Source organism: Rhinopithecus roxellana, chromosome 10 (genome assembly GCF_007565055.1).
Source record: "Rhinopithecus roxellana isolate Shanxi Qingling chromosome 10, ASM756505v1, whole genome shotgun sequence".
Taxonomy (NCBI): Eukaryota; Metazoa; Chordata; class Mammalia; order Primates; family Cercopithecidae; genus Rhinopithecus; species Rhinopithecus roxellana.
The window spans coordinates 124,391,350-124,416,773 of NC_044558.1; the positions used below are offsets into that span (position 1 = coordinate 124,391,350).

Genomic DNA, 25,424 nt, shown 5'->3' on the forward strand with positions numbered 1-25,424 from the left:
TGAGGACTTGTTTTCTTTTTCTTTAATTTTATTTTGAATCCTCTTAGCTTTCAATATATTGCCTAGAGACTCAGTTACTACCCAGTTTACTGGTTTTTGGGAGAAATGTAACTAGACAGTTTGTTAGCTTTTCAATTAAAAAGACACTTAACCCATGAGAAAAAAAGAGAGAGAGAGGAGAGAAAACTACCTCTAAACGCCAAAATGGGAAAGGAAAAGACTAATATCAATGCTCTCATAATTAGACACTTAGGTTCAGGCAAGTCCACCACTTCTGGCCATCTGATCTACAAATGTATTGGCATCGACAAAAGAACCATTCAAATATTTGAGAAGGAGGCTGCTGAGATGGGAAAGTGCTCCTTCAAGTAGGCTTGGGTCTTAGATAAACTGAAAGCTGAGTGTGAATGTGATATCACCATCGGTATCTCCCTGTAGAAATCTGAGACCAGTAAGTACCACATGAGTATCACTGATGGCCCAGAACACAGAGACTTCATCAAAAACATGATTACAGGGACATCTCAGGCTGACTGTGCTGTCCTGATTGTTGCTGCTGGTGTTGGTGAATTTGAAGCCGGTATCTCCAAGAAGGACAGACCTAGGAGCATGCCCTTCTGGCTTACACACTGGGGGTGAAACAACTCATTGTTATTGTTAACAAAATGGATTCCACTGGGCCACCCTACGGCCAGAAGAGATATGAGGAAATCGTTAAGGAAGTTAGCACTTAATGTTATGAAAATTGGCTGCAACCTTGACACAGTAGCATTTGTGCCAATTTCTTGTTGGAATGGTGACAACATGCTGGAGCCAAGTGCTAACATGCCTTGGTTCAAGGGATGGAAAACCACCCGTAAGGATGGCAATACCAGTGGAACCACGCTGCTTGGCGCTCTGGACTGCATCCTACCACCAACTCATCCAACTACCAAGCACCTTCGCCTGCCTCTCCAGGATGTCTACCAAAAGTGGTGGTATTGGTACTGTTTCTGTTGGCTGAGTAGAGACTGGTGTTCTCAAACCTGGTATGGTGCTCCACTCAATGTGACAACTGAAGTAGTCTGTTGAAATATGCCATGAAGCTTTGAGTGAAGCTCTTCCTGGGGACATTGTGGCTTCAATGTCAAGAATGTGTCTGTCAAGAATGTTCGTCATGGCAACGATGCTGGTGACAGCAAAAATGACCCACCAATGGAAGCAGCTGGCTTCACTGCTCAGGTGATTATCCTGAACCATCCAGGCCGAATAAGTGCTGGCTATGCCCCTGTACTGGATTGCCACATGGCTCACATTGCGTGCAAGTTTGCTGAGCTGAAGGAAAAGATTGATTGCCGTTCTGGTAAAAAGCTGGAAGATGGCCCTAAATTCTTGAAGTCTGGTGATGCTGCCATAGTTTACATGGTTCCTGGCAAGTCCATGTGTGTAGAGAGCTTCTCAGACTATCCACCTCTGAGTCACTTTGCTGTTGGTCATATGAGACAGACAGTTGCCATGGGTATCATGAAAGCAGTGAACAAGAAGGCTGCTGGAGCTGGCAAGGTCACCAAGTCTGCCCAGAAAGCTCGGAAGGCTAGTGAATATTATCCCTAGTACCTGCAACCCCAGTTTTAATCAGTGGTGAAAGAACTATCTCAGAACTTTTTGTTTCCGTTGGCCATTTAAGTTTAATAGTAAAAGAATGGTTAATGATTACAATGCATCGTAAAACCTTCAGAAGGAGAGCAGAATGTTTTGTGGACCACGTGTGTATGTCTGTGTGTGTGTGTGTGTGTGTGTGGCAGTTTTAAGTTATTAGTTTTTAAATTCAGTACTTTTTTTTTTTTGAGACAGTGTCTCACTCTGTTGCCCAGACTGGAGTGTAAAGGCATGATCTCAGCTCACTGCAACCTCCACCTCCCAGGTTCAAGTGATTCTCCTACCTCAGCCTCCTGAGTAGCTGGGATTACAGGTACCTGCTGTCATGCCCAGCTAATTTTTGTATTTTTGTAGAGATGGGGTTTCATCATGTTGCCAAGGCTGATCTTGAACTCCTGATCTCAGGTGATCTGCCCACCTCGGCCTCCCAAATTGCCAGGATTACAGGCATGAGCCACCATGCCTGGCCTAAAATCAGTACTTTTTTAATGGAAATAACTTGACCAAAAATCTGTCACAGAATTTTGAGACCCATTAGAACAAAGTTTAATGAGGAAAAAAAAAAAAAGAAATCAGAACTAACAAGATTTGCTTATGGACTTCAAAATTAATTCTCTATTTTTAATCAGTCTGTTTCTTTCTCTCTCTCTCTCTCTTTCTACCTCTCTCTCCTCTGACTCCCTCTCTCACCATATGTCTACTAATCCTTTCTTGGTATAAAGGGTAATTGTTCAAATTAGGTCAATTTTTACTATTATCTGTCTGTAATATCTCAACACTCATATTTTATTTGAGAAGTTATTAACTATTTGAAAGATACTGATTGCCTGTAATGCATTCAGCTATCTGCTTACCACCAAATATTATCTTTACTCTTACTTGTCCCAGTTTACTCTTGATTTCGTTCTTATCCCTCCCTTTGCTGTTAATATTTTCTACATATGCCAAGACGGTGAAATTTTTAAATGTTTCTTCTTTTTAAGGAAAATTGACTTCTGTCTTTGGTTCAAACAAACAACAAAAAAATACCTTCTTCAGTAATTAAGTGTTCACTACAGTCCAATACAAGACAGAGAACAATTACTTAAACAAGAAAATATATGCCTACATCAACATATAAACAGAATAAATAGAAAAATAGATGGTAAATATTTATTCTGCTCATCTATATCAAGAATACGTATCAAAATAATCATTATCATTATGATTTCTGTTGAGTCGCTAATGAAGCAATGAACTGTGTCTTTCGTTGCCTTAATGTAAATGTTTTAATTATCTTATTGGAATAGTAGAAGATAAATTTTCTTTAATTTGGTTTTCCATTTTTCCACTTTGACTGCCTATTAGAAAATAAATGTGAAGATAAAATACGTGTATGCATGTGAGATCACTACCCATTAAGCCTGCAGCAGATGACGTCTGACTTTTAGCCACGAATATTCTGTGCAAAATTCTCAATGTTTCAGATTTCTTACATATGGAATATTAAATATCACAGTTTACCTTTATAAATTGTCTTAAAAGAACAATCGGTAGTTGGAACGGGTTGCAAGAAACAAGAAAGTAACTTTTCCAACCCCCAAAGCACACCTGATACTACAACCATCTTCCTTCAGAAATTTGCAGCACTATTGTGTAAGATTTGCTCAGTCTCTCTAAACATCTCTCTCTCTCTATCTCCTCACCTTTAAAGATGTTCACAGTGGCAAAAACATTAAGGAGAGTTCTTTTTCCTAAAAATTATCCAATTTTTCACCGTTATAAAAATACTATTTCCTCCTTTCAAAATGCATTAAAATTATTAAAAGTTATTGCGATTTTAAGAAACTGTCTCTCCCCATCCCAAATCCAAATTAATTACATGTAGTGTGAGGGTGTATATTAGATTGCTTTGAGTTACACCAACATTCAAATTATATTCTCAAAAATATTTTGGTCCTATTATCTTCATTTCATACTTAGAAATGTATTGTGTTGAATAAATAATATTTGGTAATAAAACATACCTACTTTCATACATCTAAATAAACAAGCAGTTTGGCATAAGAATTAAAGAGTTTAAAATGCACATATATTTCCATGCTTGTACATAAGTACTTAATGAGGATCTTTTCTAATAATTGCTTAACAGAAATATAGTTCCTCTATATTAGGAAAAATGTTACCTTATTGGAGATGTGTATTCTTGTCTACCTCATTGCATTTAAGAGTAGAACTATGTATGCAGAGTTGAGTTGATATCTCAAATGCAAACAAAATGAAAAAGAAACAGTGTTTTAGTATAGTGTAGAAATATGTAAATTTCCATACATAATACAGTCACTAGTGCATAGTTGACACTCAACTAATATTTGTTAACTGAATAATAACATTCTAAAGAAAATAGCCTAAAAGACAGAAAAACTCCAGCAAATAATATATAATAAAAAATTTATTATCAATATGGTAATAAATATTTTCTTAAAAAGAAGGACATATGTGAAATACAGCATCACTGAGAGAAAAGAAGCTTCGAGGTCACTAAAAATGTGTTGCCAGTTTCTCTTAAGAAAAGCAAAAATAGGTTACTGCTGGTAAATATTTTGTAGTTTTCTACAGTTAATTTATGCTTTAGTTTTGCCACTGGGATCAATTTATTCTCCAGAGATAATGATTAAGTAAATTTTACAAGATTTAGAATATTGCTACTACTAGAATTTCTCCTTTATGTTTGACATAAAGAAAAGGGCATTGCCCTCAGAATGTAACTGATACTTTTGATAGTACCAGTGGTCTAGTTTTATCTCCTGTGATTCTACTTCTTTATCTGCATGCTGTCATATACAAATAAAGTTTCTAGGGCCAGGGACACAGACTTGAAAAACTTGGATGGGGAGAGTAGTCAAAAAAGTTTGAAGGATGAAGTGCATTCTTAATAGGGCAAGTTGAGATGGTTCCATAGTTTCATACATGGATAGATTGGGGCCAACATAATAGTAGCTGAAATCTGTACAACTATTGAAGAAAAAGAAATGACATATAGTACCAAAGTAAGGATGGGTTTATTCTTCAATGAGGGTGAGAGTGCAGAAAAAAAAATGAATTCCCTTGGAGATAAGCCTTGTGCAACAAATACATATATGATGATTTGACTGTATTTTAGTTTGAGTTCCCCTGAAAGCAGAGTCTGATTTATTTCCAGATGGCATTTAGAAGTAACACTACAGAGCAGGAGTGAGAGTCAAAAGAGAGATGAGAATAAAGGAAGGAAGAAAAGTTCATCAAGTTGAGCAGTGTGGACAACTGGTGATTGAGCTCAGTCTAAGAAGAGTATAGCATGCCTTTTAGAATTGTCCACCCAAAGGACAGGAGGCAGAGCTCAAGTTCAGCACTGGTTGAGGGCCATCCCATCAATTCCCCCACACTTATAAGCTATTGAAGTGTGTGTAAAAAGACTTCAGTGCAGAAAGCTAAGATGCCAACAGTTGAGGGAAAACATTGTTAGTGAAAAGTGAGTAGAACCTGCACAAAAGTGTCCAGGGTTGCCTGATAGTGGGCCAGACCATCAGATACATCAGACACCAATAGTGATGCCAAGGGCTTAGGGCTGATTGATGAATGGAATCCAGGATACTTTAGTTTGTAGTTCAACTTCTCAGAATCTCTGATGAATTTCTTATTATATCCCCTGAGACTGTACACACGTAACTGTCTGATGGCAGATGCATGAATATGACAACCCATTTGTTTCTGTATAGATTCTGTCAGAGGTTAAAAATAGACAAATGGTTGCTTTGTGAAAATTACTCAGTTAATGTTTCATTCCAAGTTAATCTTAAAGGGAGGTTTGCCTATTTTTGAAGGGTGTTTTCTTAAATACTCATATCTTAAGTTTCCTAAGTATAAGGTCTGTGAATAAAGCTGCTGACATTTTGTGAGAGGTAAATGACTGACTCCTCAACATTTTATAAAGCAACTATTTTCACCATCTTTTTGATATATTACTATTTAACTATAAGATTGAAATCTCAGAATAATCTCACGCCTGGGAGATCCCCATAAGAAGTTATATATTCTCTGAGTCTCTAGTAGGCTACCTTGACCTTTCATGTTTTAAACTGCAGCCCTTTTCCATCATCAGATTTTAAAGTTTTCAAAAATCTAGGGAGAAAGGGTTTTATTTCTCATCCTCCCTCACATTGCCTCTGGGCTGGGGAAGAAAGTAGGTAAAACAAAAGATTTTTGTTTGCCTTGAACCCAAAAGAAGTTCAAATGGAAGCCTCAAATGCAATGACCTTAATGACTATTGCTCTTTTATCATAACGGTGTGCATAATAGTTCATAGAATATTCAGTTCAGCAGGGCACAATTTGAAACTTCAGACAGAGGACATATCTCTGTAGGGAAACTTACCTTTCCAGTGGGGTAATTCCTTTATGTCTAAGGTTTCGGCAGATTGCAAGGGGGAAAAGCAGTGTTTGAGGATATCTTAAAGATGACCTAACTAATGATATATAATGAAATAAAGTCTACATCCTCTAATTTGTCCACATCAACCTGAATCAAACTGGGATAACTGACAATTCAATTTTTTCATGAATTAATTTGCCCATGTCATTGCAAACCTGGTTAGCAAACACATTGAAATACCAGTAAGACAATATCAATACAACATCTTAGACAAATTGAAGCAGTAAATACTGACTATGATATTATATGAGCACAATATTGTATGTGTGTTTGTAGGCCCCTGCAAACATACATGAATGTGTGTGTGTGTGTGTGTGTGTGTGTGTGTGTGTACACACAAAGCCAAGTTATACCAGCTAGCAAGAACTCATTGGTAAGTATTTAGGAATTTGGCAATGTGGTTATTAAACTCAGATACAATTAAAAACGAAACCATACAAGTTTTTAATTAAATAAATTAAAAACAAAATAATTACAAGTACTCAAAATGACTTCTTAATTGTTTTACTACATTTTACGAATATCTATGCTCTTGATTTTTTTTATATTTGTTTATTGCATTATAGGAATACTATGGAATAGTAAGGCATACGTCTTTCTAACTCCATTTTCAATATAGTTGAGTTGATAGCTTGAAACTGGACAGAATACAAATACATCATGGAAACAGGCAAAGGCTAAACTAGGGGAATAGTTTTGTTGATGGACTAAACTTAAAATATTGAGGAAAATGTGAATAATGTAGAGTAAATTTAAAAGTGTGTTGTGGATATAGCCATTCCATTATCAACAACATAAAAAACTGAGTAAATATTCTTCCAGCATTTGAAATTGTTATCTGATTCAGCAAAGAAATTGTTGACATCATTGACAAAAGTGTAGTTTTGACATATTCCTTTATTAATTCATGTTTGTCTTACTCATGAATGTAAACAACAACATTAGTCAATATTTATCAGTTGTAATTATAGGCTGGTTAGTCATATGAAAGTTCAGGAAAAATGAAAACATTCTATGAGAATTAATTTTCTATATGGAATTTAAGGCAGATATATTGTGTATATACATTGCTATTTATAATTTCTTAATATTTCTAATATTTGTTATAAAGCATATACATAAATGTATATATGTATATTTAAGCACGTGTGTGTATAGCATGACATATATATAAAACATAGAGATATTATATATAGATATATTTTTATAATAATAATTGTAGATATAATATTACTTTTTTGAAAATCTTGTCATTAAACATTTATTAGAATGGATTATACACCTAGGTAGTTTAATAACTAAAAGCTTTATACAGGTTACACAATTGTTAAAAATAACCAGTTCACTCAGAACTTTGGAAAACTTTTCTCCTTTATACATTAGAATTAAGACAAAATAAAAATATGAATCACATTTTTAGCAAAATTTTATTGAGATAAAGCTTATAATTTAAGCCATACACAGAATAATCTTAAATGCAAGATTTGTGGTATCCATACCAATGTAACATAAATAATTATTCACTTGAAAAGACCTACTTTTGCAGAATCCAAAATTTCCAGATAATGTAGGAATGATACTTATTTCAAAATATTTTAATGTTAGAAAGTATGGTTATGTGAATAAAAAATACTACAAAAAGAATATAAAGTTTTAAATAAACGATTGAATAGTAATACTACCTGAGAGGTAAAGCATATTTTTGTAATGAGCTATGCCAATTACATATAATGCAAGTTCTTTACTTTGTTTCAAAATACACAGAAAAAGTGTCACAACTACTTTTAATATACTATTCACTGGGCAATAGGATTTGAGCTCTTTAAAATTTACTAGGAAAAATATCTAAATTCATGGTAAGCTAAAAGCTTCTAATACATTTTCTAGCACATTTCATTTATAAATACCTACACATTATAATATGATTAAGTCCTTTATTACAGTGGGTCTCTTAATAGTTTGTCCATAATCAATCTTCCAAGCTAGACATTTTGATCTGAATATTTATAGGACAAGCATCTTTCTACTACCAACTTAAACTTTTTTACTTCCTTAAAACCTAGAGAAAAACCTGTGATCTTCTTGCTCTTATTCCGGAATAAGCCTGGACCAGTCTCCAGTCCGGGTTTATAATGTCGTTCCCGGCACGTTTGTAGGTATGTTGAATATACATACACTCATGTAGGGGGAAAGTGGAAGTTCCCCTTGACCCTCCAAAGTTTCACTGAAAAATCAAGTTGCAAAAGGCAGATTAATTGGAGAAAAGATATATGAATTTATTCAATTTGCATGCACGGGAGCCTTCAGAATGAAGATTCAAAGATATAGGGGAAATTGTTCATTTGTATGCTTAAGTTCAACGAAGTGTGAACAGCCATGTAGAAAGATGATTGGAATAAAAGGGTGTGATCTAAAGCAATAGAGGGAATGGGGAAACTCCGTTGAGACCTGTCTGTCAAGATTCCTCTTGGCCTGTCTGTGCAGCATTTCTTTCTTCTGGATATGAGGCAGGAACCTCTCCAGAATGGGTTTTTTTGACCTACAGTCAAACAAAGTTGGTCAGATAAGTTTTAATGGCCTGTTATTACATAGAAAGGTGGAGGAAAAAATAGAAAATAAAAATGTTATAGTTTTAGGATTTATGGCTGGCTTTGGGGAAAATGAGTTCTGGTTTCTATGACCTGTATTGGGCAAGAAAGATTCCATTTTCTATGATTAGCCTTGAGAAGGAATGTGACAGAGACAGTGGGACAGGAGAAGTTCAGAGAAAAACTTACGTTTTTGAGTCCTTCATTTGGTATGTTGTTTTCTGAGCCCCAATACTTGTATCAGTTTATTGCATTCTTGTCTTAACTACACTTTTAGTATGTGAATACTGCAAACACAGGGCTTATGTATAAGAATTTTTAAAGTAATGATATACTTCAGACATGTAAAAAATATTATATGCACTCCTGTATCTATGACACAAATAATTTTCTTTTGCTTCATTCCACTGTCTCTGCTTTCCTTCATTTCTTCCTTCCATAACGAAGTGCAATAGATCAAATTAAAACATACATTTATTCCCCGTTCTCTGATTTCCCACTGTTTCTCTTGGGCAGAAGCCATCATCTGAACTTATTTTTTCATATTTTTACTATATATGCTTTAAAATTACCTAAAGATTATTTGCTTAGGATTTTTTCAATAAGTATCTATCTTGTTGATTAATGTAAATCTACTTCATTTTTGTTAAGTGTATTGTATTCAGTTGTGTGAATATGTCATTTCCCTATAATTCTATGTTAAGTCAGTTTCATGATTTCACCATTAAAACCAACAAACATTCTTGTATATAGCAAGATCTTTTCCTAGATTATATATCTAGAAATGTGCTTCCTGAGTTTCAGGTTTTTATACATTTTTAGCTTTAATAAATTTTGCATAATGGATCTCTATAGATTTTTAACAATTTACTTACTCAGAGCATTTCCATTTCTTCATATCCCTTTGGACTGTTGACATCAAGAGACTTTCAAATTTGCTAACCCAATGGATGTTAAAAGTCTTCATTATTGTTTCAATTTGTATTTTTAAGTTCTAATAAATTTGTAATTATCTCCACATATTTATAGACCATACATGTTCACCTGTGATGAGTTGCCAAGGCAAATCACTTGCTCATTTGGCTGTTATTTGCTTTGATTTTACTAATGGTGTATCCTGAGTACTATTCCTCTGTGGATTTTATGCTTTATTAATGAACTCAGTGTATGGTAAATTTTTACATATTCTCATATGCTTTTCATTCAAAAATTTAAAATTTATATAATCAATTTTTCTTTTATGGATTTTTTAAAATGAGCAATCCTATCCCATAAAAATAATTTTCTTAATTTCATTTATTCTTTTTCCTGTTCTCCACATCTATCTTTAATTTATTTCTAAATAGTTTTAATTAGAACTGTTTGTAATATTGCAATTTGTAACTATTTGTGATAATAATCTAATTTATTTATACATTTGTTTACTTTTCATAGATACAGCAATTTCAATTTATTCATAAGTCTATGTTTTTCCTGAATGAGATTTAAGGGCTTACAAAATGTCTGTGTTTTTGTTTCTCATTTTTTATACCACTGTAGAACTTACACCAGTTTCTCTATAGTATTTCTGTGACTCTCTTCCAGAATTTTCTATCATGTTCCATAGTTAGTTTTACCTGTTCTGACTCAGTATTAATCACCTCTAATTTCTTTAGAATTACAATAACTTTCAATATCTATTGAACATTTCTTCCCATCTTATTCTTGTTTTTCAAAATATTCTTTTTTTTAATTTATTTATTTTTATTATACTTCAAGTTCTAGCGTACATGTGCATAACGTGCAGGTTTCTTACATATGTATACTTGTGCCATGTTGGTGTGCTGCACCCATCAACTCGTCAGCACCCATCAATTCATCATTTATATCATGTATAACTCCCCAATGCAATCCCTCCCCCCTCCCCCTTCCCCAAAATAGGCCCCAGTGTGTGATGTTCCCCTTCTCGAGTCCAAGTGATCTCATTGTTCAGTTCCCACCTATGAGTGAGAACATGCGGTGTTTGGTTTTCTCTTCTTGTGATAGTTGGCTAAGAATGATGGTTTCCAGCCGTATCCATGTCCCTACAAAGGACGCAAACTCATCCTTTTTTATGGCTGCATAGTATTCCATGGTGTATATGTGCCACATTTTCTTAATCCAGTCTGTCACAGATGGACATTTGGGTTGATTCCAAGTCTTTGCTATTGTGAATAGTGCTGCAATAAACATACGTGTGCATGTGTCTTTGTAGTAGAATAATTTATAATCCTTTGGGTATATACCCAGTAGTGGGATGGCTGGGTCATATGGTACATCTAGTTCTAGATCCTTGAGGAATTGCCATACTGTTTTCCATAATGGTTGAACTAGTTTACAATCCCACCAACAGTGTAAAAGTGTTCCTATTTCTCCACATCCTCTCCAACACCTGTTGTTTCCTGATTTTTTAATGATTGGCATTCTAACTGGTGTGAGATGGTGTCTCATTGTGGTTTTGATTTGCATTTCTCTGATGGTGAGTGATGATGAGCATTTTTTCATGTGTCTGTTGGCTGTATGAATGTCTTCTTTTGACAAATGTCTGTTCATATCCTTTGCCCACTTGTTGATGGGGTTGTTTGTTTTTTTCTGGTAAATTTGTTTGAGTTCTTTGTAGATTCTGGATATTAGCCCTTTGTCAGATGAGTAGATTGCAAAAATTTTCTCCCATTCTGTAGGTTGCCTGTTCACTCTGATGGTAGTTTCTTTTGCTGTGCAGAAGCTCTTTAGTTTAATTAGACCCCATTTGTCAATTATGGCTTTTGCTGCCATTGCTTTTGGTGTTTTAGACATGAAGTCCTTGCCCATGCCTATGTCCTGAATGGTACTACCTAGATTTTCTTCTAGGGTTTTTATGGTATTAGGTCTAACATTTAAGTCTCTAATCCATCTTGAATTAATCTTCATATAAGGAGTAAGGAAAGGATCAATTTTCAGCTTTCTACTTATGGCTAGCCAATTTTCCCAGCACCATTTATTAAATAGGGAATTCTTTCCCCATTTCTTGTTTCTCTCAGGTTTGTCAAAGATCAGATGGCTGTAGATGTGTGGTATTATTTCTGAGGACTCTGTTCTGTTCCATTGGTCTATATCTCTGTTTTGGTACCAGTACCATGCTGTTTTGGTTACTGTAGCCTTGTAGTATAGTTTGAAGTCAGGTAGCGTGATGCCTCCAGCTTTGTCCTTTTGACTTAGGATTCTCTTGGTAATGCGGACTCTTTTTTGGTTCCATATGAACTTTAAAGCCGTTTTTTCCAATTCTGTGAAGAAACTCATTGGTAGCTTGATGGGGATGGCATTGAATCTATAAATAACCTTGGGCAGTATGGCCATTTTCACGATATTGATTCTTCCTATCCAAGAGCATTGTATGTTCTTCCATTTGTTTGTGTCCTCTTTTATTTCACTGAGCAGTGGTTTGTAGTTCTCCTTGAAGAGGTCCTTGACATCCCTTGTAAGTTGGATTCCTAGGTATTTGATTCTCTTTGAAGCAATTGTGAATGGAAGTTCATTCATGATTTGGCTCTCTGTTTGTCTGTTACTGGTGTATAAGAATGCTTGTGATTTTTGCACATTAATTTTGTATCCTGAGACTTTGCTGAAGTTGCTTATCAGCTTAAGGAGATTCTGGGCTGAGACAATGGGATTTTCTAAATATACAATCATGTCATCTGCAAACAGGGACAATTTGACTTCTTCTTTTCCTAACTGAATACCCTTGATTTCTTTCTCTTGCCTGATTGCCCTAGCCAAAACTTCCAACACTATGTTGAATAGGAGTGGTGAGAGAGGGCATCCCTATCTTGTGCCAGTTTTCAAAGGGAATTTTTCCAGTTTTTGCCCATTCAGTATGATATTAGCTGTGGGTTTGTCATAAATAGCTCTTATTATTTTGAGGTACGTTCCATCAATAATGAATTTATTGAGCGTTTTTAGCATGAAGGGCTGTTGAATTTTGTCAAAGGCCTTTTCTGCATCTATTGAGATAATCATGTGGTTCTTGTCTTTGGTTCTGTTTATATGCTGGATTACGTTTATTGATTTGAGAATGTTGAACCAGCCTTGCATCCCAGGGATGAAGCCCACTTGATCATGGTGGATAAGCTTTTTGATGTGCTGCTGAATCCGGTTTGCCAGTATTTTATTGAGAATTTTTGCATCGATGTTCATCAGGGATATTGGTCTAAAATTCTCTTTTTTGGTTGTGTCTCTGCCAGGCTTTGGTATCAGGATGATGTTGGCCTCATAAAATGAGTTAGGGAGGATTCCCTCTTTTTCTATTGATTGGAATAGTTTCAGAAGGAATGGTACCAGCTCCTCCTTGTACCTCTGGTAGAATTCAGCTGTGAATCCATCTGGTCCTGGACTTTTTTTGGTGGGTAGGCTATTGATTGTTGCCTCAATTTCAGAGTCTGCTATTGGTCTATTCACGGATTCAATTTCTTCCTGGTTTAGTCTTGGGAGAGGGTAAGTGTCCAGGAAATTATCCATTTCTTCTAGATTTTCTAGTTGATTTGCGTAGAGGTGTTTATAGTATTCTCTGATGGTAGTTTGTATTTCTGTGGGTTCAGTGGTGATATCCCCTTTATCATTTTTTATTGTGTCTATTTGATTCCTCTCTCTTTTCTTCTTTATTAGTCTTGCTAGTGGTCTGTCAATTTTGTTGATCTTTTCAAAAAACCAACTCCTGGATTCATTGATTTTTTTGAAGAATTTTTTGTGTCTCTATCTCCTTCGGTTCTGCTCTGATCTTAGTTATTTCTTGCCTTCTGCTAGCTTTTGAATGTGTTTGCTCTTGCCTCTCTAGTTCTTTTAATTGTGATGTTAGAGTGTCCATTTTAGATCTTTCCATCTTTCTCTTGTGGGCATTTAGTGCTATAAATTTCCCTCTACACACTGCTTTAAATGTGTCCCAGAGATTCTGGTATGTTGTATCTTTGTTCTCATTGATTTCAAAGAACATCTTTATTTCTGCTTTCATTTCGGTATGTACCCAGTAGTCATTCAGGAGCAGGTTGTTCAGTTTCCATGTAGTTGAGCGGTTTTGATTGAGTTTCTTAGTCCTGAGTTCTAGTTTGATTGCACTGTGGTCTGAGAGACAGTTTGTTATAATTTCTGTTCTTTTACATTTGCTGAGGAGTGCTTTACTTCCAATTATGTGGCCAATTTTGGAATAAGTGTGATGTGGTGCTGAGAAGAATGTATATTCTGTTGATTTGGGGTGGAGAGTTCTATAGATGTCTATTAGGTCCGCTTGGTGCAGAGCTGAGTTCAATTCCTGGATATCCTTGTTAACTTTGTGTCTCGTTGATCTGTCTAATGTTGAGAGTGGAGTGTTGAAGTCTCCCATTATTATTGTATGGGAGTCTAAGTCTCTTTGTAAGTCTCTAAGGACTTGCTTTATGAATCTGGGTGCTCCTGTATTGGGTGCATATATATTTAGGATAGTTAGCTCTTCCTGTTGAATTGATCCCTTTACCATTATATAATGGCCTTCTTTGTCTCTTTTGATCTTTGATGGTTTAAAGTCTGTTTTATCAGAGACTAGGATTGCAACCCCTGCTTTTTTTTGTTCTCCATTTGCTTGGTAGATCTTCCTCCATCCCTTTATTTTGAGCCTATGTATGTCTCTGCATGTGAGATGGGTCTCCTGAATACAGCAGACTGATGGGTCTTGACTCTTTATCCAGTTTGCCAGTCTGTGTCTTTTAATTGGAGCATTTAGTCCATTAACATTTAAGGTTAATATTGTTATGTGTGAACTTGATCCTGCCATTATGATATTAACTGGTTATTTTGCTCGTTAGTTGATGCAGTTTCTTCCTAGCCTCGATGGTCTTTACATTTGGCATGTTTTTGCAATGGCTGGTAGCAGTTGTTCCTTTCCATGTTTAGGGCTTCCTTCAGGGTCTCTTGTAAGGCAGGCTTGGTGGTGACAAAGTCTCTAAGCATTTGCTTATCTGTAAAGGATTTTATTTCTCCTTCACTTATGAAACTTAGTTTGGCTGGATATGAAATTCTGGGTTTAAAATTCTTTTCTTTAAGAACATTGAATATTGGCCTCCACTCTCTTCTGGCTTGTAGAGTTTCTGCTGAGAGATCTGCTGTTAGTCTGATGGGCTTCCCTTTGTGGGTAACCCGACCTTTCTCTCTGGCTGCCCTTAAGATTTTTTCCTTCATTTCAACTTTGGTGAATCTGGCAATTCTGTGTCTTGGAGTTGCTCTTCTGGAGGAGTATCTTTGTGGCGTTCTCTGTATTTCCTGAATTTGAATGTTGGCCTGCCCTACTAGGTTGGGGAAGTTCTCCTGGATGATATCTTGAAGAGTGTTTTCCAACTTGGTTCCATTTTCCCCCTCACTTTCAGGTACCCCAATCAGACGTAGATTTGGTCTTTTTACATAATCCCATACTTCTTGCAGGCTTTGTTCATTTCTTTTTCTTCTTTTTTCTTTTGGTTTCTCTTCTCACTTCATTTCATTCATTTGATCCTCAATCGCTGATACTCTTTCTTCCAGTTGATCGAGTCGGTTACTGAAGCTTGTGGATTTGTCACGTATTTCTCGTGTCATGGTTTTCATCTCTGTCATTTCGTTTATGACCTTCTCTGCATTAATTAGTCTAGCTGTCAATTCTTCCACTCTTTTTTCAAGATTTTTAGTTTCTTTGCACTGAGTACGTAATTCCTCCTTTAGCTCTGAGAAGTTTGATGGACTGAAGCCTTCTTCTCTCATCTCGTCAAAGTCATTCTCTGACCAGCTTTGATCCGTTGCTGGCGATGGGCTGCGCTGCTTTGCAGGGGGAGATGCGCTCTTATTTTTTGAATTTCCAGCTTTTCTGCCCTGCTTTTTCCCCATCTTTGTGGTTTTATCTGTCTCTGGTCTTTGATGATGGTGATGTACTGATGGGGTTTTGGTATAGGTGTCCTTCCTGTTTGATAGTTTTCCTTCTGACAGTCAGGACCCTCAGCTATCGGTCTGTTGGAGATTGCTTGAGGTCCACTCCAGACCCTGTTTGCCTGGGTATCAGCAGCAGAGGTTGCCGAAGATAGAATATTGCTGAACAGCGAGTGTACCTGTCTGATTCTTCCTTTGGAAGTTTCCTCTCAGGGGTGTACTCCACCCTGTGAGGTGTGGGGTGTCAGACTGCCCCTAGTTGGGGATGTCTCCCAGTTAGGCTACTCAGGGGTCAGGGACCCACTTGAGCAGGCAGTCTGTCCGTTCTCAGATCTCAACCTCCGTGTTGGGAGATCCACTGCTCTCTTCAAAGCTGTCAGACAGAGCCGTTCGCGTCTGCACAGGCCTCTGCTGCTTCCCCTGTTGTTTTTTAGCTGTGCCCTGTCCCCAGAGGTGGAGTCTACAGAGACAGGCAGGTTTCCTTGAGCTGCTGTGAGCTCCACCCAGTTCGAGCTTCCCAGCGGCTTTGTTTACCTACTTAAGCCTCAGCAATGGCGGGCACCCGTCCCCCAGCCTCGCTGCTGCCTTGCAGTTAGATCGCCACAGACTGCTGTGTTAGCAATGAGGGAGGCTCCGTGGGCGTGGGACCCTCCCAGCCAGGTGTGGGATATATTCTCCTGGTGTGCCAGTTTGCTTAAAGCGCAGTATTGGTGTGGGAGTTACCTGATTTTCCAGGTGTTGTGTGTCTCAGTTCCCCTGGCTAGGAAAAGGGATTCCCTTCCCCCTTGCGCTCCCCAGGTGAGGCGATGCCTCGCCCTGCTTCCGCTCTCGCTGGTCCGGCTGCAGCAGCTGACCAGCACTGATTGTCTGGCACTCCCCAGTGAGATGACCCCAGTACCTCAGTTGAAAATGCAGAAATCACCGGTCTTCTGTGTCGCTCGCGCTGGGAGTTGGAGACTGGAGCGGTTCCTATTCGGCCATCTTGCTTCAAAATATTAATTATTATTCTTGGTCAAATGTTCAACTTATGTGAATTTTAGTCAACTTTTATGTTTTACAGAGAGCCCTAGTGGCATTTTGATGGGATTTTTCTTGTATTTACAGATTATTTTTGTGAGAATTGATGTTTTCTAATGCTAAGCACTCCATATATGACCACAGTATAACTCTCCATTTATTTAGATGTTGTTCATAATACTGAATAAAATTTTGTATTTTTATCCATATAATTTTGAACTTTATTTTTCAGATTTATTCTTAGATAACATCATTTTTATTTTTTGGATGGTTTAAAAAGTAACTATTGTACTTGCTATTTTATATTTGCTTTCTGCATGGCAACGTTATTGATGATATACATAACCTTGATGATCAGGCTATACACCTCTTGGTATATTAGTGGTAGTTGAAGGAAAGTCAACCACTTCAGTGGGAGTGCCAAGAAAAAATTGTTAACAAGGAGTCACATTTTTCATTGTACAGTTTCTATAATGAAACTTTGTTATGTTAATATTGCACTTACAATCTTGCTGAACTCTCTTACTAGTTCTCATTATGTCCTTAGCTTTTCTTCAGTTTTCTGCAGAAACAACTTTATTCTCTTTGGTAAATAACTATTTTTCTTCCTTTTTAATTATTATGCTTTATTTTAGTTTCTTGTCTTATAGAATTGATCTTCCATTAAATATAAAAGAATGCTATATTTTCATCCTTTTGTTTATCTATTCTTTACTTTTCAGATCACTGATCACAAAATTTGCTTTTTCAATATACAAGGACTACGGTATGTCATAACAGCCTTAAAAGTAAGTAGGTGTGAAAAAAATGCTTCCTCTTTCTGTAAGCTTCCTACACACATACAAAAAAAATTAGTATATTTAACCTGATATCAATTAAGTTTAGTCTGCTAATAATTGCAAAGTATCAATTCATTTCTTGGCTATACATTGCTCTAAATTTCCTGATAGATTCTTTTTATTTTACTTGTTACATTTTTTCTTATCAGTCCCACTGTGGTGGCTGACTTTCCTTCATATACCACTAAAAACCTAAGAGACATATAGCCTGATCATTGAGTTTGTACTGATCTTCCAAAGGTACCTGTTAGGGAATACCACTATTTCTGCTATCTACAATGTAAACCAGGTATCGGTGAAAGTAGCAACTATCACTTGTGCTAACTTATTTGTTTGTTACTGCATATAGTGATTGACTTCTTTGAGCCTTGTTAGTGAGCTGTGCACTGCCCACAATATGCTGCTATTAACAAATCAGAGTTATAATGAAATAATATTTTTGTTTAGCATGTTGCAGTTTAATAGGTGATTCAATTAATTCAATCAAGGCTGAGTATATCTAAATAATCTTTAGCTATTATCCACAGAATTAAAGAAACAGCTCAAAACTTTTTGCCATTCACTTGACCATATTGGATAAAGATTACATGCTTTCATTATATTAATATAAATTAATGGGATTTGGAACATAATCTTAAAAGACACAGTTCCAAACACCATAATCCTGAATGTTGAAATCTCAAAAGGTTGAAATCCCCAACAATCAAAATCCCTAAAGTTTGAAGTTCCTAACATCTAAAATCTCAAAAATTACAATTCCAAAAGATTAAAATCCCAAATGTTGAAATCCTGAAAGCTGAATTGCAGGAAAAGGGTTAGGATGGTTAAGGTTGTATTCAGGTTAGTTGCATCATGTTAGGCACAACTATTAAATTATTATTGTCTTTATTTGTTTTTGTTTTTAACGTTTCATTTTTTATTTCAATAGCTTTTGTGGTACAAATGGTTTTTGATTGCTTAAATAAATTGTATAGTGGCGAGGTCTGAGATTTTAATGCCCCCATCACCTGAGTACTAGTATACATTTTACTCAATATGTAGTTTTTTAATCCTTTATCCTCTTCTCCCCTCCCCACCTACTGATTCTCCAGTGTCTGTTATACCACTCTGTATGCCTTTACATACCCATGGCTTAGCTCCCTCTTCTAAGTGAGAACGTACAGCATTTGGTTTACTGATCATGAGTTATTCCACTTAGAATAATGGCCTCCAGCTCCATCCAAGTTGACGCAAAAGACATTATTTCATTCTTTGTTATGGCTGATTAGTATTCCATTGTATGTGTGTGTCTCTGTGTGTGCATGTCTGTGTATGTGTATATATACACAAATTTTCTTTATCCACCCATCAGCTTATGGGCACTTAGACTGGTTTCATTTCTTTGCAATTGTGAATTGTGTTGCATTAAACATATGTATACAGGTGTCTATTTTATATAATTTCCTTTCTTTTGAAGAGATACCCAAGAGTGGGATTGCTGAATTGAATGGTAGATCTACTTTTAGTTCTTTGAGAAATTGTTTTCCGTAGATGTACTAATTTACAATTCCAGCAGCAGTGTATAAGTGTTCTCTTTTCACCATACCCATGTCAAGATCTATTGGTTTTGGACTTTTTGATGGTGGCTATTCTGGCAAGGTTAAGGTGGTATTAGAGCTATTTATGACAGACACACAGCCAATATCATACTGAATGGGCAAAAACTGGAAGCATTCCCTTTGAAAATCGGCAAAAGACAAGGATGCCCTTTCTCACCACTCCTATTCAACATAGTATTGGAAGCTCTGGTCAGTACAATCAGGCAAGAGAAAGAAATAAAGGGTATTCATTTAGGAAAAGAGGAAGTCAAATTGTTTCTGTTTGCAAATAACACGATTGTATATTTAGAAAACCCCATCATCTCAGCCCAAAATCTCCTTAAGCTGATAAGCAAGTTCAGCAAGGTCTCAAGATACAAAATCAATGTGCAAAAATCTCAAGCATTCCTATACACCAATAACAGACAAACAGAGATCCAAATCATGAGTAAACTCCCATTCACAAGTGCTACTAAGAGAATAAAATACCTAGGAATACAACTTACAAGGGATGCGAAGGACCTCTTCAAGGAGAACTACAAACCACTGCTCAACAAAATAAGAAAAGACACAAACAAATGAAAAAACATTCCATGCTCGTGGATAGGAAGAATCAATATTGTGAAAATGGCCATTTTCCCCACAGTAATTTATAGATTCAGTGCTATTCCCATCAAGCTACCATTGACTTTCTTCACAGAACTGGGAAAAAAACTACTTTAAATTTCATATGGAACCAAAAAAGAGCCCACATAGCCAAGACAATCCTAAACCAAAAGAACAAAGTTGCAGGCATCACACTACCTGACTTCAAAGTATACTACAAGGCTACAGTAATCAAAACGGTATGCTACTGGTACCAAAACAGATATATGGACCAATGGAAAAGAACAGAGGCCTCAGAAATAGCACCACACATCCACAACCATCTGATCTTTGACAAACATGACAAAAACAAGCAATGGGAAAAGGATTTCCTATTTAATAAATGGTGTTGGGAAAACTGGCTAGTCATATGCAGAAAACAAAAACTTCCTTACACCTTATACAAAAATTTACTAAAGACGGATTAAAAACTTAAATGTAAGACCTAAAACCATGAAAACCCTAGAAGAAAACCTAGCTAATACCATTCAGGACATAGGCGTGGGCAAAGACTTCATGACTAAAACACCAAAAGCAATGGCAACAAAAGCCAAAATAGACAAATAGGATCTAATTAAACTAAAGAGCTTCTGCACAGCAAAAGAAACTATCGTCAGAGTGAACAGGCAACCTAGAAAACCTAGAAAAAATGTTTGCAATCTGTCCATCTGACAAAGAGCTAATATCCAGAATATACAAAGAACATAAACAAATTTACAAGAAAAAAACAACTTCATCAAAAAGTGGACAAAGGATAGGAACAGACACGTCTCAGAAGAAGACATTTATGCAGCCAACAAATATACGTAAAAAAGCTCATCATCACTGGTCATTAGAGAAATGCAAATCAAAACCACAATGAGTTACCATCTCATGCCAGTTAGAATGGTGATCATTAAAAAGTCATGAAGCAACAGATGCTGGAAAAGATGTGGGGAAATAGGAACACTTTAATGCTATTGATGGGAGTGTAAATTAGTTCAACCATTGTGGAAGACAGCGTAGTGATTCCTCAAGGCTCTAGAACTAGAAATACCATTTGACTCAGCAATCCCATTACTGAGTATATACCCAAAGGATTATAAATCATTCTACTGTAAAGACATATGCATACATATGTTTATTGTGGCACTGTTCACAATAGCAAAGACTTGGAACCAACCCAAATGCCCATCAGTGATGGACTGGATAAAGAAAATGTGGCACATATACACCATGGAATACTATGTAACCAGAAAAAAGGATGCGTTCATGTCCTTTGTAGGGACATGAATGAAGCTGGAAACCATCATTCTCAGAAACTAACACAAGGACAGAAAACCAAACACTGCATGTTCTCACTTATAAGTGGGAGTTGAAAAATGAGAACACATGGACACAGGGAGGGGAACATCACACACCGGGGCCTGTCAGGATCTGGGGGACTAGGGGAGGAATAGCATTAGGAGAAATACTTAATGTAGATGATGGGTTGATGGGTGCAGTAAACCACCATGGACCGTGCATACCTGTGTAACAAACCTGCACATTCTGCACATGTACCCCAGAGCTTAAAGTATAATAAAAAAAGAAAAAATATATACATTTCCCTGATCATTAGTGATGTTGAGTATTTATTTTATCTGTTTGTTGGTAATTTGTATATCTTCTTTTGAGAAGTTGCTATTTATGACATATACCTACTTTTTGTTGGGATAATTTATTTATTTTTCTTACTAACTGAGTTACTCATAGATTCTGGATATTAGAACACTGCAGGATGTATAGTTTGCCAATATTTTCTCCCATTCTGTGGGTTATTTGTTCATTCTGATAATTATTTCTTTTGCTGTACAGAAGCTTTTCAGTTTAATTAGATCCAATTCATGTATTTTTTATGTTGCATTTGCTTTTTGGGTCTTAGTCATAAATTATTTGTCTAAGCCAATGTCCAGAGGAGATTTTCCTAGGTTTTCTTTTAGAATTTTTATGGTCTCAGGACTGAGATTTAAATCTGCAATACATTTTGAGTTGATTTTTGTATATAGTGATAGGGATCTTGTTTTATTCTTCAACATGTGGCTATCCTATTTTCCCAGCACCATTTATTGAATAGGGTGTCCTTTCCCTATTGTTTATTTTTGTCAACATTGTCAAAGATCAGTTGGTTGTAAGTATTTGGCTTTATTTCTGAGTTCTCTATTCTGTTTCATTGGTCTATGTTTTGCTTTTATACAGTTACCGTGTTGTCTTGGTTACTATGAGTTACAGTATAATTTGAACTCCGGTAATGTGATTCCTGAGGATTTGTTCTTTTTTGGTTAGGAATACTTTCTATATTTGGGCTCTTTTTTGGTTCTATATGAATTTCACAATTTTTTCTAATTTTGTAAGAAATAATATTTTTGATAAGAATTGCAAAGAATCTGTAGATTGCTTTGGGAAGTATGGCCATTTTTATGATACTGAGTCTTTCAATCCATGAGCATAAGATGTATTTCCATTTGTTTGTGTCATTTCTGATTTCTTTTAGCAGAGTTTTGTACTTCTCCTTGTAGAGATTTTTCACCTCCTGGGTTAAGTACGTTCCAGGTATTTTATTTCATTTTATTGCAGTTATTGTAAAAGGAACTGAGTTCTTGATTTGATTCTCAGTTTCATTGTTGTTGTCATGTACCAGTGCTACTGATTTACATACCTTGATGTTGTAACTTGAGACTTTACTGAATTCATTTTACAAATCTAGCAGCTTTTTGGAGGAGTCTTTAGGATGCTCTAGGTAAATAATCATATCATTGGCAAACACAGATAGCTTGACTTCTTCTTTTCCAATATAGATGTCCTTTATTTCTTTCTCTTGCCTGATTGCTCTGGCTAGGACTTCTAGTAGTATGTTGACTAGACATGACAAAAGTGGACATCTTTCTCTTGTTCCAATTCTTAGCGGGAATGCTTTCAACTTTTCCCCATTCAGTGTTATGTTGCCTGTGGTGTATTGGGCTGTTCTTGTGTTGCTATAAATATATACCTGAGACTGGGTAATTTATAAGAAAAGAGCTTTAATTGGCCCATGGTTTGCAGGCTGTATAGGAGGCATAGTGGCATCTGCTTTTAGGGAGACCTTAGGAAGCTTTAAATCATGGCAGAAGGCAAAGAAGGAACAGGCACATCACATGGCAAAAGCAGAAGCAAAGGAGAGACAGCAGAGGAGACTAAGCCCTTTAACAAGCAGATCTCATGAAAACTCACTCACTATCACGATGACAGTACCAAAACGATGGTATTAAATTATTCATGGGAAATAAGCCTATGATCCAGTCACCTCCCAAGAGGCCCCACCTCCACTACTGGGAATTACAATTTAACATGAGATTTAGGTGGGGATACAGAACCAAACTAAATTATGAGGCTTTGTTATATGTGGTATTTATTATTTTGAAGTATGTTCCTTCTCTGCCTAGTTTGTTGAGGGTTTTTATCATAAAGAAAATCTGGATTTTACTGAATGCTTTTTCTTGTGTCCATTGAGAGGATCATTTGGCCTTTGTTTTTAATTCTGTTTAAGTGGCGGATCACATTCATTGACTTGCAGATGTTGAACCATCCCTGCATCTCTGGGATGAAACCCACTTGATCATGGTGAGTTATCTTTTTGATAAGCTGTTGGATTCAGTTTGCTAGGATTTTTGTTGAGGATTTTTGCATCTATATTCATCAAGGATATTTGTCTGCAGTTTTCTTTTTTTGTTTTGTCCTTTCCTGGTTTTGGTATCAGGGTAACGCTAGCTTCACAGAATGAGAAAGATTCAATCAGTAATATAAAAAAAAATCACCACCACCACCAACAACAACAAAAATAAAAAACAAGGGAAGATGGATTCACAGCCAAATTATACTGGTAGTTTCAAATAATCTTTTGTACTACTAGGTCCTACTAGTGGGTACAAAAGAAAAAGTACTAGTAGTTTCAAACAGAAAAAGTACTAGTAGTTTCAAATAATCTTTTGTATTTCTGTGGTGTTGGCAGTAATGCTTCCATTTTTATTTCTATTTTAGTTTATTTGAATCTTCTCTCCTCTTTTCTTGGTTGATCCAGTGAACGGCGTATCAATTTTGTTTATCTTTTCAAAGAACCAGCTTTTTGTTTTATTGATCCTTTGTATTATTTGTGTGTTTCAATTTCATTTAGTTCTGCTCTGATCTTCGTTATTATTTCTTTTCTTCTGCTAGCTTTGGGTTTGGTTTGTTCTTGTTTCTCTAATCCCTTGAAGTGTGACATTAGGTTGTTTATTCATGATCTTTCAGACTTTTTGATGCAGGCATTTTGTGCTATAAACTTTTCTCTTAGCACTGCTCTTGCTGTATCCCAGGGGCTTTGACAACTTGTGTCACTATTATAATTCATTTCAAAGAATTTTAAAATTTCAATCTTGATTTTATTGTAAACTCCAAAACCACTCAGGAACAGATTGTTTAATTCGCATGTATTTGTGTAGTTTTAAGTGTCCCTTATGGAATTTATTTATAGTTTTATACTCCACTGTGGTCTGCAAAGACATTTGATATGATTTTGATTTTTAAAAGAGTTTATTGACTTGTTTTGCAGCCTATAATAGGATCTATCTTAGAGAATGTTCCATATGCTAATGAGAAAAATGTATATTCTGCAGTTCTTGGGTCGAATGTTCTGTAAATTTTGTTAGGTACATTTATTCTAGAGTACAGTTTAAGTCCAGTGTTTCTCTGCTTACTTCCTGCCTCAATAATCTGTCTAGTGCTATCAGTGGAGGACTGAAGTTCCCGATTATGATTGTGTTGCTGTCTATTTCTTTTTTAGGTGTAGTAGTAATTGTTTAACAAATCTGGGAGCTCCAGAGTTAGGTGCATATATATTTAGGATTGTAATACCTTGTTGTTGGATTGATCCTTTTATCATTATATAATGACTTTCTTTGTCTCTTTTTACTGTTGTTGCTTTAAAGTCTGTTTTATCTGATACAAGAATAGCTACTCCTGCTGGGTTTTGGTTTCCATTTTCGTGAAATATCTTTTTCCACTCCTTTACCTTGAGTCTATTAAAATCATTACATATTAGGTGACTCTTGAAGACAGCAGATATTTGGTTTGTAATTTTTTAATCCATTCTGCCAATCTCTGTCTTTTAAGTGGAGCATTTAGACCATTTAAATTCAATGTTATTATTGAGATATGAAGTTCCAGTCATCTTGTTGATTGTTACCCAGATACTTTGTTTTCTTCATTGTGCTATTGGTTTTTGTTTGTTTTTTAGAGTAAAGGAAAAGTAAGTTTATTAGGAATGTAAAGGAATAGAAGAATAGTTACTCCACAGGCAGAGCAGCTGTGTTATTGTTTTACAGGGCTTGAGAATTTTATGCTTTCATGAAGTTTTATTGTGGTACATATCAATCTTTTGTTTCAAGATTTAGATTTTGTTTTTATCATTTCCTATAGTGCTTGTTTGGTAATGACAAATTCTCTCAGCATGTTGTTCATCTGAAAGCCTATTTATACTTCATTTATGAAACTTAGTTTTGCTGGATAGAGAATTCTTTGCTGACAGTTACTCTGTTTAAGGAGGCTAAAGACATGGCCCTAGTCCGTTCTGGCTTGTAAGGTTTCTACTGAGAAGACTGCTATTAATCTGATAGGTTTTCCTTATAGGTAACCTGATGCTTTTTATCTCACAACTCTTAAAGTTCTTCACATTGGCTTTAGATAGCCTGATGGCTATATGCCTTGGTGATGTCCTTTTTGCA

The 25,424-nt window shown here is 36.0% G+C and overlaps 1 pseudogene; it reads left to right on the plus strand.

The window, feature by feature from the left end:
* The first annotated feature begins 204 nt into the window (after positions 1 to 204).
* LOC104677264 lies at positions 205 to 1,593 on the plus strand (annotated as a pseudogene).
* Positions 1,594 to 25,424: the final 23,831 nt, after the last annotated feature.